Source organism: Pantherophis guttatus, chromosome 4 (genome assembly GCF_059756535.1).
Source record: "Pantherophis guttatus breed Tessera chromosome 4, ASM5975653v1, whole genome shotgun sequence".
Classification (NCBI taxonomy): Eukaryota; Metazoa; Chordata; class Lepidosauria; order Squamata; family Colubridae; genus Pantherophis; species Pantherophis guttatus.
The window spans coordinates 111,070,815-111,089,525 of record NC_142066.1 but is presented as its reverse complement, the minus strand read 5'-3'; the positions used below and the strand labels follow the sequence as shown (position 1 = coordinate 111,089,525).

Below are 18,711 nucleotides of genomic sequence, written 5' to 3'. Positions count from 1 at the left end.
AATCCAGAAATCACCTTTGCCCATTTTCATCCAAAATTCCTAATGATTTCCAGTATTTCATAAAGATACCCATCCTTACTTAGATAGGTCAATTTTGTTACTTCTACAAATTCTGACATTTTCACAATCCATTTCTTCATTGGAGATATTGTCATTATTTCTCCTGTGTTTTATATAAAAGTCTTGCTGCAGATACCATGTACAAAACTAATTCTGTTAAGTGTTTTCTAATTGGTTATCCAGAAGTTACAATAAAAAAATTCTGGTTTCACCTATTACTGTTCTTTAAAATTATTTATATCATTATATATATTTGTATTAAATGTTTTTTCAGAAGCCTACCATGCATATTAAAATATCTATTTTTGTACATTTCCAACATTGACTAGAAGCATCTTGGTACATCCTAGATAATTTCTCTTAAGTCATATATCAGCAAATGTCATTTTGTAGTAATTACTTCTTAAATTATAAGTAAAAGGTTAATTTCAATCTTTTTAGCCAGATTCTTTTCCAAAATGAGTTGTATATTCATAGTCCTTTTTATCATGTACTTTTTAACTTGTTCTTTTTCTATTTCAAACTTCAACAAAAGGTGAATAACTTACTGTTTCGATTAAGCACAGGCCTTCAAATCTAATGAATCTTTAATGAAACAGAAGCTATTCATGTGACAGAAAATCTTATATAAACTACAATCTTTTTCTTAATCCTTATTATTTATGAAGTAACTCAAGGTGCCAAACATATATAAAACTCCTTCATCTTCCTATTTTCCCCACAACAACAAATGTGGGAAAGTGGGTTGGGCTGAAAGAGAGTGACTGGCCCAATGTCATCTGGCTTATTTTCATGCCTAGAATTAGAACTCAGTTTTCTGGTTTCTATGCCAGCATTTTAACTATTACACCAAACTACTTTGAACGAGATCTTAAATAACTGAAATTCTATATAACAAGCAAGAGATATTTTGGTATTTACCAAAGATTATTTCAATTCAATTTAGAAAAAAAAATTAAACCAATAAATCATTACACATTAATTCATTATTCAAATTATATGGGCCCAACAATTAGGAACCATGCCTGAAATTTAATCCCAAACTCAGCATTATTTACTTTCATTTCAAAGAATTTTGGGATTGTCAGAATTTCTGCTGACAATCATGAGGAGTTATAATCATTTAAGGCTGCCAACTGGACTTGAAGTGAATATTTTTAGCATATGTTTGTCATGGCCACCTCTGAGAAATATTCCTCACTGAAAGAAGATAAATCAGGCAATCCCACAAAGTCCTCTGCAGAAGAAAATCCAAATCTGAACACACATTAGTTCCAATAGGCAGGCTCACAGGACCCTGTTCTAGATTCTTAAGCCTAAATATTGAGCTCCAATGAGGAGATTAACTATTAGCTTTCTAATAAAGTATGGATCCTAGGTGGAAGTGATAACTACACATATCTCTTTATCTTGACCTCTGAAAGACTTCCCTGATATATTGACTCTCTTCCTGCTTAGACCCCAGATTTTTAATCACTAAAAGTCATAGATCATAAAATTCAAATTACAGAACATGATTTAAATTTCCTATTAGAAAAATATGAAGTTCTAGGCCGACCAGAGACTGCTGCTTGTCTGCTCCTAATTTAGACACAATTTAAAAGGTTTTTAAAAGGTCCATACCAAAGAAAAAGTGGACAGAAGTATACACAGTCAAAATAAAAATTAAACATAAGCTATATTTCTACATTTTTAATTTTTACCATTCAAAGACAAGATTTTCCCAGAAATACAGCGATTCCTGAGGTTGATTTTCTTGTATTCACATCTGTTGCGAAACTAGCATCTGCATAAGCGGTTACATGCAATTCTTCTGATGGTTGTAGATATAACGCATGATGCATGGTATATTTTAGATATCTAAGAATACGTTTTGCTCCTTGCCAGTGTCTTTCTGTAGGTTTCGTGTTGAATCTAGCTAATTTGTTCACGCTATAAGAAATATCGGGTCTAGACCAATTGCTAATGTATGATAAACTGCCAATCAACGATTGGTATATCTCTTTATCAAATAACGGACTTTTCACATCAGTGTTGCAATAATCTTGAACTATAGGTGTCTTTGATGGTTTACACAATTCCATTCTGAATTGTTTTAATGGATTATTAATTTTATCAGTTTGGGATAATTTAAATCCTCTCCTAGTTTTTTCGATCCTTACACCTAGGTATTGTTGTATCTCCCCTAGATTTTTAATCCTGACATGAGCTTTTAATTCATCAACAATCCTGTTGGCCTCTTGCTCATTCTTTGTAATCAGAGGTATATCGTCCGTAAAAAGAAGTAATAATGATACTATACCATCCCTTTCCATTTTAAATAAATATAGATCTGCTAATCCTGCTTTAAATCCGATATTCTTCAATGTTTTTACAATGCACTGGTTCCATTCATAACCTGACTGTTTTAACCCATACAGACTTTTCTTTAATAACCAACAGTCAGCCTTGCCATTTTCCTCAAATCCTGAGGATTTCTTTAAATAAATTTCATGCTGTAATGGTGCATGCAGATATGCGGTCTCTACATCTAAATGGTTAACTATATATTTATTTCTAGCTGCCCATACCAACGCTGCTCTTAATGTAATGGCTTTTAAGCTTGGAGTGAATACTTATCGTAATCATTAGGAGACTGATTAAATCTTTGAGCTACCAGCCTGGCTTTATATATTGGTATCACATCTATCCCAGTCTTTAATTTATATATCCACTTACTACAGAGTATAGTTTTCCCTTTTGGAATTGTTACAGACTCATACACTTTCAAATTCTGCAAAGATTGTAGTTCTTTAATCATTGCACCTCTCCACACTTTCTGGTCTTCAGGTGGAAACGTGGTCAACTCATTAAATGTAGTAGGGACTTTATTTACTTGATAGACTGTAGTTGCCTAATACCTATCAGGTGGTCTTGTTACTCTACTTGACCTTCTTGGGAGTTCAGGACTTACAGATTGCCTCTCCACCTTTACCTCTTCCTGTACTACGTCTTTCTCTACCTCTTCGCTCTGGATCTCTGGCATTTCATTGGTAGCTTCAGTCTGAGTTTCAATGATAACCTCATTTTCAGTACCTAATTTATTCCACCCTACATGCTCCATAAACCTGGCATTTGCACTGTTAACTACCGTTGCTGTTCCTTTTACCCAAAATCTGTAGGACCTGTGATTTGAATTATAACCAACAAATATTAATTGTTGTGCCCTACTCTGGCCCTTACGCCTTAACTGCACTGGAATATGTACCCATGCAGGTGATCCAAATGTGTGTATGTAGCTCAAATCCAGCTTCCTTCCATGCCATACGGTATATGGAATTTTGTTAGTGGTTGTATTTATAGTGTTGTTTAAGAGTGTATTTGCACACATAATTGCTTCTCCCCATAAATTAGCCGGTAAACCTGCTAACATTGATCTCATCATTGCTTGTAGAGTTTGTCCTCTCCTTTCAACATATGAGTTAAGTTGTGGTCTATATGGAGCTGAACATTTGTGCTTTATACCAGCATTATCTAACATTGATTTAAACCTTGTGTTTACAAACTCAGTACTATTGTCAGTTACAATGGTAACTATTTTTTGATTTGTTTTTCTCTCCACAAACTTAATCCATTGAACAAAATACCGAAAAACATCTACCTTAGTCTTCAATAGGTAGCAAAAACCATACCTGGAATAACGGTCAACTATACTGAGAACATAGCAAGCACCCCCTAAACTAGCCCTCATTGGTCCTATTAAATCAGCAAATACCACTTCCAGTGGTCTCTTCGTTTTAAACCCATCAAACCTATTAGCAGGGATTGTTCTACTTTTCTGCTGATTACAAATATTGCAATTTAAATACTGGTTACATGGTTTCAGCTTCAACCCATCAACTAATTTTATAGTTTTCTGTAACATCTTAAAACTGATATGCCCCATACGTCTGTGAAGCAAGTGAACACATTCATCATGTGGTTTGACATTTGAGTATACAACATTTGTAACATGGTTACTAGATAATACATATAAACCATCTTTCAGTTTTCCAATAATCTTGGTTTCACCTTTTTCAATTAAACAATCATTGATTCTAAACATTACTGTATATCCTAGCTTAACCAATACTCTAACCAAAATCAAATTAAAGTTTAGATTTGGAACATATAACATATGCATTTTTTCTTTTACATATGGATATATTGCTGTTCCCTCACCACATGCCTTTAGCTTCCACCCATTTGCTAAAGAAACCTTATTATTACTAGGCAACATTTTCACAAAATAGTTTTGTGTTCTAACAATGCATAGCGATGCCCCGCTATCAATAACCCACGAATTGTAGTTAACCGGTTTCTTATTAGACATAACTACATTATATTGTTTTTTATCTTTAACCATGGTTTTTTGTTTCAGCCTTCTGCAAAACCTGGGTATATGACCCTTCTTGCCACAATTAAAACAATGTTTTACAGCATATACATGGTTATTTGCCTTTACATTTACATTAATTGACTCAGGTTCTTCCCTTAGTTGTTTTCTTTCTTCTCTCCTTCTGGCCTCCTCTAGTAGTCGCGAGGTTACATTGGCCAAAGTTAGTTCCTGCTGTGTGAGAACTTCAAATGATGTTATTACGTCATCGTAGCTCTCATCTAGCGATAACAGTATATAAACCTGTTGTTGCTCGGAAAAAACCACCTCCTTTTGATGTAGCTCTCGAAAAATGCTTTTTATGCAATTCAGGTGTGTTAACATGTCACCACCCTTAAGGAGTTGTGTGCAAAACAACCTCCGTGTAATGTTAATTTGTGCCCCCACAGTGTCATGAACATAAAGACGTTTCAAATTGCCCCAGCATCTTGCAGCAGACTGTTCACCCTCGATGTGAACAAGCTGGGTATCGTCTAGAGACAAACCAATAATACACAATGCACTCTCATTCTTCCTCTGGAACTCGGCTATCTTCCAGGCATCCTCGGCATCGTCAGCATTCCAGGAGGTCACATCTGGTGGATTCTGCACTACATCCCATAGCCCTTCTTTACGCAACAGGAGACTGCACTTGGTGGACCAGGATTTGTAGTTTGTGCCATCCAGCCAGGTAACCAGCGATAAGTTGGGAGCTTGTCCTTGTGCCATCATCACCAGGATATTAAATACGTATCAGAACGTCTGGAGCAATAATGTGTGTCGCAACTCTCTTATTGCTGTAACTGGTACACACACTCTGGTCGTGGGCCCATAACCAGTGTTGAGGGTAAAACTGCCCTCTGCAAAGTGGTGCAACGGACCAGACAGCGAATAGATACATTGCTTAGCAAAACACACAGATACTCACAGACTCTGAACGTTTAAAGAAAAATAAACAGTCTTTACTTGTAGTAAAACAAACAAACTTGGCTTCTCAAAATAAAGATAACACTTCTTCAAATAATCACGGTTCAATACAAAAACATAGTTTGCTTACAATTCCAGTTCTCTTCAGTAACACAGACACAGTTCCTTTCAGTAGTTCAACCTTCTAATAGCAGGAGCAGAAGTGAATGAACTTCCTGCCTTCTTTTATGTCTGCTTAGCACAGCCAATTAGTCATCTTGTAGCAGTTAAAGTTACAGAACATAGTTTTCTATATATTATCTACCCAACCGTAGGATAAGCATCCAACATGTCTTTTAAAAATACAAAAACCAAAATTGTTAACTGCTCAGTTCTCTTTTCTGCCTTCCTTTATTTGCCTTTCATTTTTCATTAACTTCTACATAATTAAAGGCTTGAATTTCTTTACTGACTCATTCACTCACTCTGAAATGATTTAACTGTTAGAATAAGGTATTTTAAAAAGTCAGAACTGCCACTTTATTCCTTATGAATTAAAAAGTGAGAGAAAGACTTTCTCTGCAATAACTTGGGTAGAATCATCATATACAACAGTCTCTCTCTAGGAGTGCTATAATCTTGAATGAATCCTGAGGCAGATTGTATATATTAGCAGCCTGAATAATCAACTGGCAATCCAACACTTGCAATTAGAGAAAGTGGTGGCACTTCAGCTCCTGTGGCCATTGGATGAAACAGATTATCTGGACCCTTTTCAGTCTGGCTTCAGACCTGGCTACAACACGGAAACTGCCTTGGTCACGCTGATGGATGATTTCTGGCGAGCCCGGGATAGGGGCCATTCCTCTATCTTGGTGCTACTTGACCTCTCAGCGGCTTTTGATACCATTGACCATGGTATCCTTCTGGGGCAACTGAGAGAGCTGGGAGTGGGAGGCACTGTGTTGCGGTGGTTCACCTCCTATCTCTCTGGTCGATCACAGTCGGTACTGGTAGGAGAACAGAGGTCGTCCCCTAGGCCCCTCGTCTGCGGGGTGCCTCAGGGCTCGGTCCTCTCTCCCCTCCTATTTAACATCTACATGAAGTCGCTGGGTGAGATCATCCGACGACATGGGGTGGGATATCAGCAATATGCTGATGATACCCAGCTGTATATCTCCACCCCTCGTCAGTTCAGTGAGGCAGTAGATATAATGTGCCGGTGCCTGGAGGCTGTGAGGATCTGGATGGTAGTCAATAGGCTCAGACTTAACCCAGACAAGACCGAATGGCTTTGGGTATTGCCTCCTAAAGACTATGTCGATTGTCCATCCTTGGTTCTGGGGGGAGAGAAAGTGCCCCCCTCAGAACGGACTCGCAATTTGGGTGTCCTTCTAGACTCACAGCTGAGATTGGAACAACATCTGAAAGCTGTAGCTAGGGGGACCTTTGCACAGGTTCGCCTGGTGCACCAATTGCGACCCTACTTGGATCAGGAGGCTCTCCTCACAGTCACTCATGTCCTTGTCACTTCACGGTTGGCTTATTGCAACACGCTCTACATGGGGCTACCCTTGAAAACTGTTCGGAGACTACAGTTAGTCCAGAATGCAGCCACGTGAGTTATAGTGGGTACACCTAGATACACCCACATTACACCAATTCTCCGCGAGCTGCACTGGCTCCCTATCGGTCTCCGGGCGCAATTCAAAGTGTTGGTTATTACCTTTAAAGCCCTACATGGCTCAGGACCAGGCTATCTTTGAGACCACCTTCTACCACAGAGCTCCCAGCAACCGGTAAGATCCCACAGAGTCAGTCTCCTCCAGGTCCTGTCAGCTAAACAATGTTGGCTGGCGGGCCCGCGGGGCAGGGCCTTCTCTGTGGCTGCCCCAGCTCTTGGAACCAATTACCTCCTGAAGTCTGGACCACCCCCACCCTATTGGCCTTCCAGAAAGTGGTGAAGACCTGGCTCTTCCGGCAGGACTGGGGCCATTGATCTCGTTATACTGAACTTGCGAGACCCAGCCACAAATTGGAGTGTATGTGTTTTAACGTTTTAATGTTTTAATGTTTTCTTTTAACTTTTGTATGGGATATTGTTGCATTGTTTTATTCTCTGTTGTAAGCCGCCCAGAGTCCTTGGGAGTTGGGCGGCAAGAAATGCGACAAAATAAAATAAATAAATAAAATAAACTGCTCTAGGACACACTGACCCTGAGCAATGAAATCTTGTTTGGATAAAGACAGGCCAGATCCTGTCAGGGAAAGCAGCCCAAGAACACGTTGGCAACTGCAAGGTAGCCTGCATATCAGTTTGAGAGGAGATGGCAGCAATAGAGTCACTGAGATTGAGTCAGCGACCAAATAAATATTCTAAATAAATAATTAAGTACCTCAAATCAAGCCAGGCCAGCACTGGGACTTCTTAAGAACACCGTTCAGGCCTTTGCTTCTCCACTGAAAATAGCTCTCCCATTCTGGATGTGTACTCTTTGTTGTTCTTGCTCCTAGCCCTGAGTCTGAATCAGCTCATGGAATTCTTATAGACAGTTGTCATAACACAACTCTCATGGTTCTGAATCTGCTTTCTTTGTCTTGGAATTGCTCCCCAATTAATATGACTATTCATCTGATTTCTAGCTGTAATCAGAAAATTTATCACACACTATAAGATGGCATTGCCTGACTGTCTGTTTTGTGTCAGCTGCACAGCTGAAGAATGTGGGAGAGTGCACTAGGATGATTGTGGGAGAAGTTTATAAAGGCTTCCTTATGAGTATAATGATGAATTTGTTCATCATATCCCTTTCTGTGCAAATATACAGCCTACGAAAATGCCATAGTTCTCCAAGAGCATTGTCATCAGGAGGAAAGTAAAATCAAGAAGGTGTACTTCAAATGGGAAATGGAAATATAAAATGGTTAAGAGTATCATCATCATCTTTTCATTTAATGTAATTACACCTTTGCAACGATGATTAATCATTTCTTTAGAATCCCATGTCTCTGTGAACTTTTTTTATGCCTCCAAAAATTCTTTCTACCTGTTTAAACTGCTTCTTGATGCTGACTTTGCTTTTACATGTCACCCAGAAAGCAATTCATTGCCAACTGTTAAAGATCAGAACACAAATCAATCCTACCAAAACTGTTTCAAGACAAGACAGCAATTGAAAATATCAAATGAAAGCAAGTTGAAAGATAACAAAAGTACATTTATAGTAAATATTTGTAATTATTCCTGCAAAATATATTTACCATTACATTAGTATTATATACTTTATGTGTGTGTTGTTAGTGTTGTTATAGTAAATTAGTAGTTGACATCAAGAAGCCAAATGTTTGCCAGCCACTTTATCTGCAATTATTAGCACCCTCTCTGACCACCATCACTGAAAATCAGTTACTTATCTTTATTTATTTATTTATTTATTAAAATTTATATGCCGCCCTTCTCCCGGAGGACTTGGGGCGGCTCACAACCATCACACAAAAACAATAACAATAAATAAAGTTTAAAAAAATACAATTAAAATCCCACAATTAATTAAAAACTCCCAGCAGATCAGACAATTTGTTTAAAAAGCCATGTCTTCAGGTCTTCGCGGAAAGAACGGAGGTCAGGGGCTGTCCGGAGCCCAGTGGGTAACTCGTTCCAGAGTTATATGCCATTTTAAAGTGGAAAACACATGAGAATTCAGTATATATTTTAAAATATGCTTAACACAGTTAATATTTATAAAAATAAATATTTTTATTTATTTAAAATATTTATATATCTGCCACCTTAATTCTGGGGTTCCCAATCATTTATCCTCATATAGGAACAAACCAGAAAATTTATTCCTGCTATATGCATGATACAGCTCCATCTATTCTGCATCCAGCCTCTGTAGCCCACTGCATTCCCAAACAATGTTATAGAGAAATATTAGCCATCAAAAGATGGCCCATTCCTACAGGAGTCAGCAAAACCCAGCACTGACTATAATGAACCACAAATATTTTAGACATAAAGTGTGTTTTTCTAATAGCCAATTTTTGTTTATTGGCTGTTTAAGGTTGTATTATTAAATGCATTATATCTCGCCTGTGCTAAACATCCACTAGATATATGAGCAGCCATAATCATACATAGCCCCAGGTCTTTCAAGTTATGAGATATCTTGGCTGGCACAATTATAAAAGATTTCCATCCTGAAAAAATAATCTCCTATGTTTGAAGCCATCAATTAATTCTCCATAACATAATTGGAACAAAAAAGCAAAAATGAAATCAAAGCAAGGAAACTGAATACCAGTGAATTCCACATGGCAGTTTTCTATTCAAGAAGGTGTGGTGCTCATAGCCTAGAGATACGTTTTTGATAATTTTTCTTTTATAAGACTTTAGCACTCTTGTTATAATTTTTCTTACATTGTTTTCATACAAACAATACTGGTCATTTCCCATTATAATTATACTTTTCTTCTATTAGCAGAAATCTTAAAAATCCTGATCACAACCAGACAACGGAAACATAGAGAACGAATCTCATTTTTCAGCTTAATTTATATGGAATCAGCTCTTACTTCATTTAGATGAGAACTATGTCTATAGATTATTTATAATTTTTAGCAGGGGCTCTGTAAGCCTACCTGAAGGGTCAGGCTAGAGGACGTATCATTCTATTACTACAGCATGGTCAGATAAATCCATCATTTTTTATTTTATTCATTCTGTTTTTTCCAATCATTATTTCATTTTGATCCTGTTTCTCCCTTTGTTTTCAAATTATACATATTTATTTATTTTTTATTTATTCATTTACTTCAAATTTATATACCGCCCTTCTCCCTAGGGACTCAGAGTGGTGTACAGCCAAATAAAAACACATAATAAATACATTAAGAACAGATTAAAAGGAAATATCTCAATTTGGCCCAAAATTTAAAAAGACAAACAAATTTAAAATCATTTAAAGGATTTGTTAGGCCAGCCCGGCTTGTTGGAAAAGGTAAGTTTTAAGGGCACGGCGGAAGGCACGGAGGTCTTGGATTCTCCTTATCTCTGGGGGCAGCTGATTCCAGAGGGTGGGAGCCCCCACAGAGAAGGCCCTCCCCCTGGGGGTCACCAGCCTGCATTGCTTGGCTGATGGCACCCCGAGGAGGCCCTCTCTGTGGGAGCGCACGGGTTGATGGGAGGTCGTCGGTGGCAGAAGGAGGTCTCGAAGATAACTAGGTCCTATGCCATGGAGCGCTTTAAAGGTGGTAACCAACACCTTGAAGCGCACCCGGAAGACCACTGGGAGTCAGTGCAGCTCGCGCAGGAGCGGTGTTATGCGGGAACGCCATGCAGCTCCCATAATTACCCGTGCGGCCGCATTCTGGACCAGTTGGAGCCTCTGGGTGCTCCTCAAGGGGAGCCCCATGTAGAGAGCGTTGCAGTAGTCCAGGCAAGAGGTGATGAGGGCATGAGTGACTGTGTGCACAGAATCCCGATCAAGAAAGGGGCGCAACTGGCGAATCAGGCGAACCTGACAAAAGGTCCCCCTGGCAACAGCCATCAAATGTTCCTCCAAGGACAGCTGCGTATCCAGGAGGACACCCAGATTGCGCGCTCTCTCCACAGGGGCCAAAGACTCGCCCCCGATAGTCAGCAATGGAGTCAGCTGACTATATCGGGATGCCGGGAACCACAGCCACTCAGTCTTGGAAGGGTTGAGCTTGAGCTTGTTCCTCCCCATCCAGATCCGTACAGCCTCCAGGCACTGGGCCATCACTTCAAGGGCATCGCTGGGGTGGCCTGGGGTGGAGATGTACAGCTGGGTTTCATCAGCGTACTGGTGGTATCTCACCCCAAAGCCACGGATGATCTCACCCAGCGGCTTCACATAAATGTTGAACAGAAGGGACGAGAGGACCGACCCTTGCGGCACTCCACAGATGAGAGGCCTCGAGGTTGACCTCTGCCCCCCTGTCAACACAATCTGCGACCGGTTGGAGAGAAAGGAGGAGAACCACCGTAACACGGTGCCCCCCATCCCCAACTCTTCCAACCGGTGCAGCATGATACCATGGTCGATGGTATCAAAAGCCGCTGAGAGATCTAATAGGACCAGAACAGAGGAGCAACCCCTGTCCCGAGCCCTCCAGAGATCATCAACCAACGCGACCAATGCTGTTTCCGTGCTATGCCCAGGCCTGAAACCTGACTGGAACGGATCCAGATAGGACGTTTCCTCCAAGAATTGTGGAAACTGTCGTGCAACCACACTCTCAACAACCTTCGCCACGAAGCGAAGGTTGGAGACAGGACGGTAGTTAGCCAATACTGCCGGGTCCAGGGAGGGCTTCTTGAGGAGAGGCCTCACCACCGCCTCTTTCAAGGTAGCGGGGAAGTGACCCTCACTCAACGAAGCGTTGATAATTCCCTGGAGACAGCCACGTGAGACCTCCCGGGAAACCAGTACTAACCAGGAGGGACACGGGTCCAGTAAACATGTGGTCACATTAAGTCTCCCCAAAATCCTGTCCACGTCATCCGGAGTCACAAAGTCAAACTCTTCCCAGATAACATTCTCAAGACTATTCCTCGTCATCCTGCCCGGATCTACCCAGTCAGAGTCCAAATCCCGCTGGATCTGAGCGATTTTGTCATACAGATATCGTCCGAAATCCTCAGCCCTGCCCTCCAGAGGGTCCTCCCACACTCCCGGTTGAAGCAGGGAGCGGGTCACTCTGAACAGGGCCGCCGGATGATTCTCTGATGATGCAATAAGAGCGGAAAATTAATTGGACTTCGCCGCTTTTATCGCCACTAGGTAGGTCTTAATATGCGACCTTATCAGTGTTCGATCAGATTCGACAAGACTGGCCCTCCAACCACTCTCCAGGCATCTTTTCCAGTGCTTCATCTCCCTCAGCTCCTCAGTGAACCAAGGAGCCGCGAGGGATCGGCACCGGGTCAGAGGCCACAAAGGCACAACTCGATCTAAGGCTCCACTAGCGGCCTGATCCCAGGCCGCCACCAGGTCCCCAACCGAGTCATGTGCTAGAACCTCAGGAAATAGCCCAAGCTCCATCTGGAATCTATCAGAATCCATCAGGCACCTGGGGCGGACCCATCTTGTAGGCTCCGCCTCCCTGCAGCGGGGTGTAGCGGTTCGAAGATCTAGGTGAAGGAGCGAGTGGTCAGACCATGACAAGGGTTCCATGTCTATATCCCCTATAACAAGGCCACTCAACCACTGGCCAGAGACAAAAATCAGGTCCAGAGTGTGACCCCCCCTGTGGGGCCATGAACTAACTGGGTCAGGTCCATGGCCGTCATGGAAGCCATGAACTCCCGGGCCATCTCAGACGTCTCACCAACGGATGGCAGGTTGAAATCACCCATGACCATAAGCCTGGGTGTGTCAACTGCCACCGTGACTATCACGTCGAGTAGCTCGGGCAGGGCCATTGCCATGCGGCAGGGAGCCAGGTACGTGAGCAACAGGCCCATCTGAGCCCCATGACCCCATCTCACAAAGAGGGTTTCACATCCGGCCATCTGTGGCACAGTAGTTTCCCTCGAACCAAGATCTTCTTTAATAATAACCGCCACCCCCCCCCGCCCCTCCCCTGGGCCCTTGGCTGATGGAATGCTCTGAAGGCCGGTGGGCACATCTCAACCAGGGGGACCCCTCCCTCCGGGTCCAACCAAGTCTCAGTAATAGCTGCCAGGTCTGCTCCCCCCTCCTGTATAAGATCATGGATGTGGGGGGGCCTTATTAACCACGGACCTGGCATTGCATAACATCAGCCGGAGGTCCAGGTCCTGAGTATCTAAGCCACCTAGTATCCGAGTGGAGCCTTGGGGACCGGGGCGCGCAATCGCTCTCAAACAGCGAGTGCGCGCCCCCAGCACATGATATGGTCTCCTACTCCCACCATATCTGCCCCTCCCATTCACCATGTTGATGGAAAATTCCTCCTCCGGATAATCCTCCAGCCCCTCCCCAAATCCTCGACTTGCACCCTCCAAACCGTCCCCCTGTGCCGGGCTCGGCTCTGACCTTAGTGGGTTCGTCCCCCCAAACCCTTGGTCTTCTTCCTCCTGGTTCCCCTTAAAAAATTGTTATTCCCATCCCTCCTCCCGGGTCCCCTTAAAAATTTCATTAAAAATTTACGTAGAAAACCCCTCAACCCCCTCTTCGCTGCATGCCATCTCTCAGGGTTCCAAAGCCCGTCATCGAGATAGGCCCTCGATAACATGGAGGGCCAGGCCTGCGAGAGGGGGGAGTCTCGCAGCGCAAGAAGATCAGCTTTTTGGAGCATCAACCGAACCAAGGATGGGAGAGGAAGGCCTGTCTGGGAGTCTATCATAGTCCAAAGGGATGACTGAGCATAAAGGTCACAAAATATCCATTTGTAGGGCTGGACTCACTGTCCTCTCACAACAGGGAGAAGGTCCAAAGTTCTTTTTTCTCCAACAGAGGCTAATAACCAGCCATTCTCTCACAACGGCTGGTCCCGTTACAGATGGTTATCGGGACTGATGTTATGTCTTCTCTGTTGGGATATAAAATCCCTCAGCTCCCTCATAATGGTGTTCAGTCTTTCCTACCAGCGAGGGTGTGAATAGAAACATGGTAAGGGGTCCAAAGTGTAGCGGTTCGTAAACCCCTCCCCTCATAAAAGGAGGGGGAGGGAAGGCGGTGGAGGGAGGGGGGAAAACAGTATCCCCAGAGGAGGGTATCATCTCCTCCTCTGCCGATTTCTAAGTCCAGGCCTCCTCTCCTCGGCTTCTTCTCTTCACTCTCAGCAAACAACCACCATTGTGGTGTCCTGCAACGGACGCCACCAATGGCGCCCATGCCGCCCCCCCCAGCACCATAACAGATGCGTCAATGGGGGGGACAACCAACGCCGCCAGCTAGCCTCCGCCACCAGCACCACCCTGGCTCTGTTGCTTTGAGTGCGAGGGGGGGAGGAAGGGGGGGCATCGCCCCACGGCTACTTGCGCTACCGCTGGAGTCGCCATCCCCCTCCAACCCCTCATCTTTGATGGAGATAAGGACCACAGCCAGATGATTCCCTGCGGCCAAACCAAGCTGCCACCGCCATCACTATCGCTGCTGCCACCGCCACCGCTGCCATTGCCTTCTCAGCGTTCCGTGGTATTTTTCAGTGCCGCCATCGCTGCCATGTCCTCGCGGCGCTCCAAGGCAATTCTGCAGCACCCGGGTGCTTCCACAGCGCCGCTGCCACCGCCGCTATTACCTCTGCGGGCGTTCCGCGGCGTTCCGCAGCATCCTCAGCGCCTCCAAGGCCTCTTCTGAGGCGCTGGCCCCTCACTGGCCCCTCGCTCCAACCATGATGTCGCAGAGGAAAACAAAGTCCTCCCCCGGGTTGGGCAGGGGCTCTTCTTGCTGGGGCTCAGGGTCACAGATGGATTTAGCGACCCTACACCCCCCAAAAAGGCCAAACAGCCCCCATCGTCAGACCGGGAGCTAACCCGACACCACCATCTTCGAGCATGCGCAGTAATAGATGTCATGTGTGATTTCCTAATGTATCAATTTTTTTATTTATGCATTTTATTTTTATAGTTTAAATTTCTTAATATAATGCATTTTTGTGTATTTTTCCTTAAGACATGTATCGGTATTTTATGTTCATTTTTTGAGTTAGCAACTTCAGTGGCAATTTCTAAAATGTATGGATTTAGAAACCCAACTCTGTGTTCCTTTAAAAAAAAAAAAGAAATGTGAATTAGGTATGTTCCTTTACAGATCAGTACCCACAAATTTGTATGTAGTAGTACACAACAAAGTCAAGCAGGTCAAAAATAAACAACAAAAACATTATAGCTTAGTGTCATGTGCATTTTTAGGCCTCTAGATAGTAGATAATACTCCTGCAATCTGATCGTATTTCCCACCACTAAATTCTAGCCTTCTCCCTAGGCCTTACACCATAGATCACTCATACTTTTCTCCCCAATCTATATAAACCCACTTTCTTGCAACTATCTTATCCTCACTTTTAAGTTAACTAGAAATCAATCTGTCAGGGACTTTCCAATGTATACCTTTTTTCCATAGCCAAGAAGTCCTGAATTAATGCCATAATTAGATTTTTTTTTCCAAAAATAGGAAGGCAAGGTTCCCCTTACCTGGGAATTAGCACTATAGAAAGTTAAAAATGACTATTAATCTAAAATTTTTGCTGAAGTACTACATTTTACTTGTTGTGTGTTACTGTGTATTATTTGTAATACACAGTGTATTACTTGTAATACACAGTGCATTTCAAAGTTACTTTCTTTTATTTACTGTTCCTAATTTTCCACCATTATTTAATTAATTAATTATATACTGGTATATACTTTATAAAGAGACAGAAAATTTAATACTGTGTGACATAACCTAACAGGTTTCCTGCACTGAGCCATGGAATTGAAATCCAGTTAAAAACAAATTTAATTTTTCTACATTCAAAAGAAAAGATGAATAGATTGAAATTATTTTAGTAACTGATAATGTATTATATGAGATGTATATTCTCCAGCTGTCTCAAAGCATAGCTTTAGTTACATTACAGTCAACAGACTTATTTTTAAAAGCATTTTTCATCAATCTTTGAGTAAATATGTTTCAGACTATACATTTTCTTCATTTATAGCAAACTTTCCCAATCTTGAGCTATTCCAATGAATTAGTTTGCAATTTGCACATTTGAAGTGAGAACTACAGCCCAACACATAGATTCTGACTACAGCATGTGAAATCCCACGGTGGAAATGGCTATACTATAATTTAATTTATTATCACTTACTTGGATCAAAAAGTTGAAGAAAAAGAACTGCTTGCATACTGTGGAGAAAGAGAAAAAAAACAGTGTTAATTATATATTTAGAAATATACAAAACAAACTTGCAGCAGCTACCGTACGACATTTTAATACTTTTCAATTTAAGAGAGCTACCTGCACCTGTGCTTTTAAATCTGATTGTTGCTAAAGGACAGAAATAATAGTTTTGGTTAATTTTATTTTTAAAATTACTTTTGGAAAAGAATCAGTCATCTTGCTCTGCTTCAGCCAGTTTGCATTCACATTCAGTTTTTGACTGAGATTTGTTTGGAAACAGATTATTAGATCTCATCAACATGCAATTCATATAGAAGTAGTACATCAGCAAATATTTAATTTCAGCCCATGATACTGTGCAGTGTGTTGTCCTAGATAGCCATCATAAGAGAAATTAATAATCTTGGGCAATAGAAAGAATATTTGCTTCTGAATCCAATACTGCAATAAAAAGAAAGTAGCAAAGGTCTGTTTCTTCTTTTAAATCAATCACTTATATTATAATGTATTCTTAAAATTGCTTGGTTCACATACTGCAATAGGTCAGAATTTGCTGAATAAGGAGTAACTGTCTGGATTCACATATTGTGCCAAATTATGCCAAATAAATCACAAGGCTCAATGACCAAGTTCGCATAAGAAAGAAAAACACTTTATGACTTATTATAATATAAATATCAAGGCAGAGTTTTAATCAGAAGTCCTCAATATTTTAAGTTATTGTTATTTGCCAAGTATGTCGCTAAAGTCTGGATAAGCAGTGAAACATTTCAAACAAAAGAAGAAAAGAAGTCTAGTTGCCATGATCAACTTCCAGACAACTCTGCATGGATGACTGAGAATCTTCATCAACTTTTGCATAGTATTTGTATATTTTCTAATTTGAACTATGACTTAGGTAAAAACACATAATATGCTTTATTATTTATTACCTTAAATAGTTGTACAACAAAGACTAAAGTAAAAAGGATTTAAAAAGAAAAACTAACTGAATGAATATAATACAATAGCATTCTAAAATCAATTTATGATATAACAATATTCTACCAAGAGGTAATAATATCATAACTGTAGCAGGAGTTTAACATAGCATCATCTGACCTCTTATCTAACACAAGTTCTGGTTCATATCCTGAAGTCAAGATAAATTAAAAAAAGAGGAGGCAGAGGTTGCTAAAAAGTATATAGATATAAATAAATATATTAGTTCAATAATACTCTGAATGATATTTAATTTTAAATTTCCTACAAAAAATACTCCAAATAACCCGAGTTCATGGTGTAAGTACTGATTTCAATAGAAAAAATAAAATGCTAAGGATAAAGAATTACATCAAAATTTAGTCATATCTATCCACTATTAGAGGTATTGAAATCAATGAATCTTAAGCTGTGCTCTTCATCAATTGTCTTGATGTGCGGTGGGATTATTAGTTAAATACTATAGAACAGAAAAGGGAAAAAGTTAATTGGATGAAAAAAAGCATAGAGGTGGGACAGATTTACTAATTTATTTTTCAGCAAATGTTTCACTTGTTTGTTGTTAGAAGCCTGGCTCATGTTCATGTTACATGAATATTAAATATATAAATTAATTCATTACTTTTAACCAAAGCAGACCTTAATTACTTTTAGCCCTCTTTACAAACTGAACTCATATTGCATATATGTAAACATGAAATCTATGAGCACTTTTGTCAGTAATAGAGAAATTACAAATGATATACCACATAATACTAGCACAAAACATTTTTGCTATTGTACTTCAACATTTATTATAATCTCCCTTCAGCAATTACCACCCAAAACTTTTATAATGTTCACCTTTTTCTTTTGCAACAAATACTGAACTAGCTGTTCTCTCTTCTTTTAGCCTGGAAAAAATCACTGATATAAAAATTAGGTCTGATCCTTGTTTCAGACCTAAAGCAAGAGAAGCAAACTGTTTTTGTCTTAAGACTGCACTGTAATGTGGTACAGCCTTCAATCTAAAAGATGCTCCAGATGAGGAATATGCAGGGCCGGATTTAGACGAAAAGAGGCCCTAGGCTATTCCACTTATGAGGCCCTTTCACCTATAGTGAAAGTGTAATTTTAATTTTGCTAACAATTTGAATGTAAGCCCCTCTTGATCTTGAGGCCCTAGGCTGAAGCCTAGTTAGCCTATAGGAAAATCCGGCCCTGGGAATATGACATTAGGGAAGATATTGTCCATTTTACTAAACTAATCAGTTGCCAGGCAAGTTAAATGGGAAATATCTCAGATATTTCAACAAAGTTGCCTAGGCTCTTCTAAGGATCACAAAAATTTCAAATCTGCACCAACTTTTTAGAACGTAATGACATATACAGAATTTTATAAGCAACAGAAAGTAGGGACATAACAACCAATACCAGTCAGTATAGATTTGATGAATGCACTTCTAACATTAGTCATTATTGTTACAAGAATTTTAAATAATTTTGATATGGTTTTAATTGGAATGTTTTAAATTAATGGGCCAAATTTATTT

The 18,711-nt window shown here is 40.7% G+C and overlaps 1 protein-coding gene across 6 annotated transcripts in view; it reads right to left on the bottom strand.

Moving 5' to 3' along the window:
- The window catches only part of THRB (thyroid hormone receptor beta), a 277,270-nt gene that overhangs the window by 159,219 nt on the left and 99,340 nt on the right, over positions 1-18,711 (bottom strand). For all 6 annotated transcript variants that reach the window (XM_087892562.1, XM_060685781.2, XM_060685780.2 and 3 more), the window contains one exon: positions 16,166-16,203. The gene's annotated coding sequence lies outside the window, so the exon portion shown is untranslated. The remainder of the gene's footprint in view (positions 1-16,165; positions 16,204-18,711) is intronic.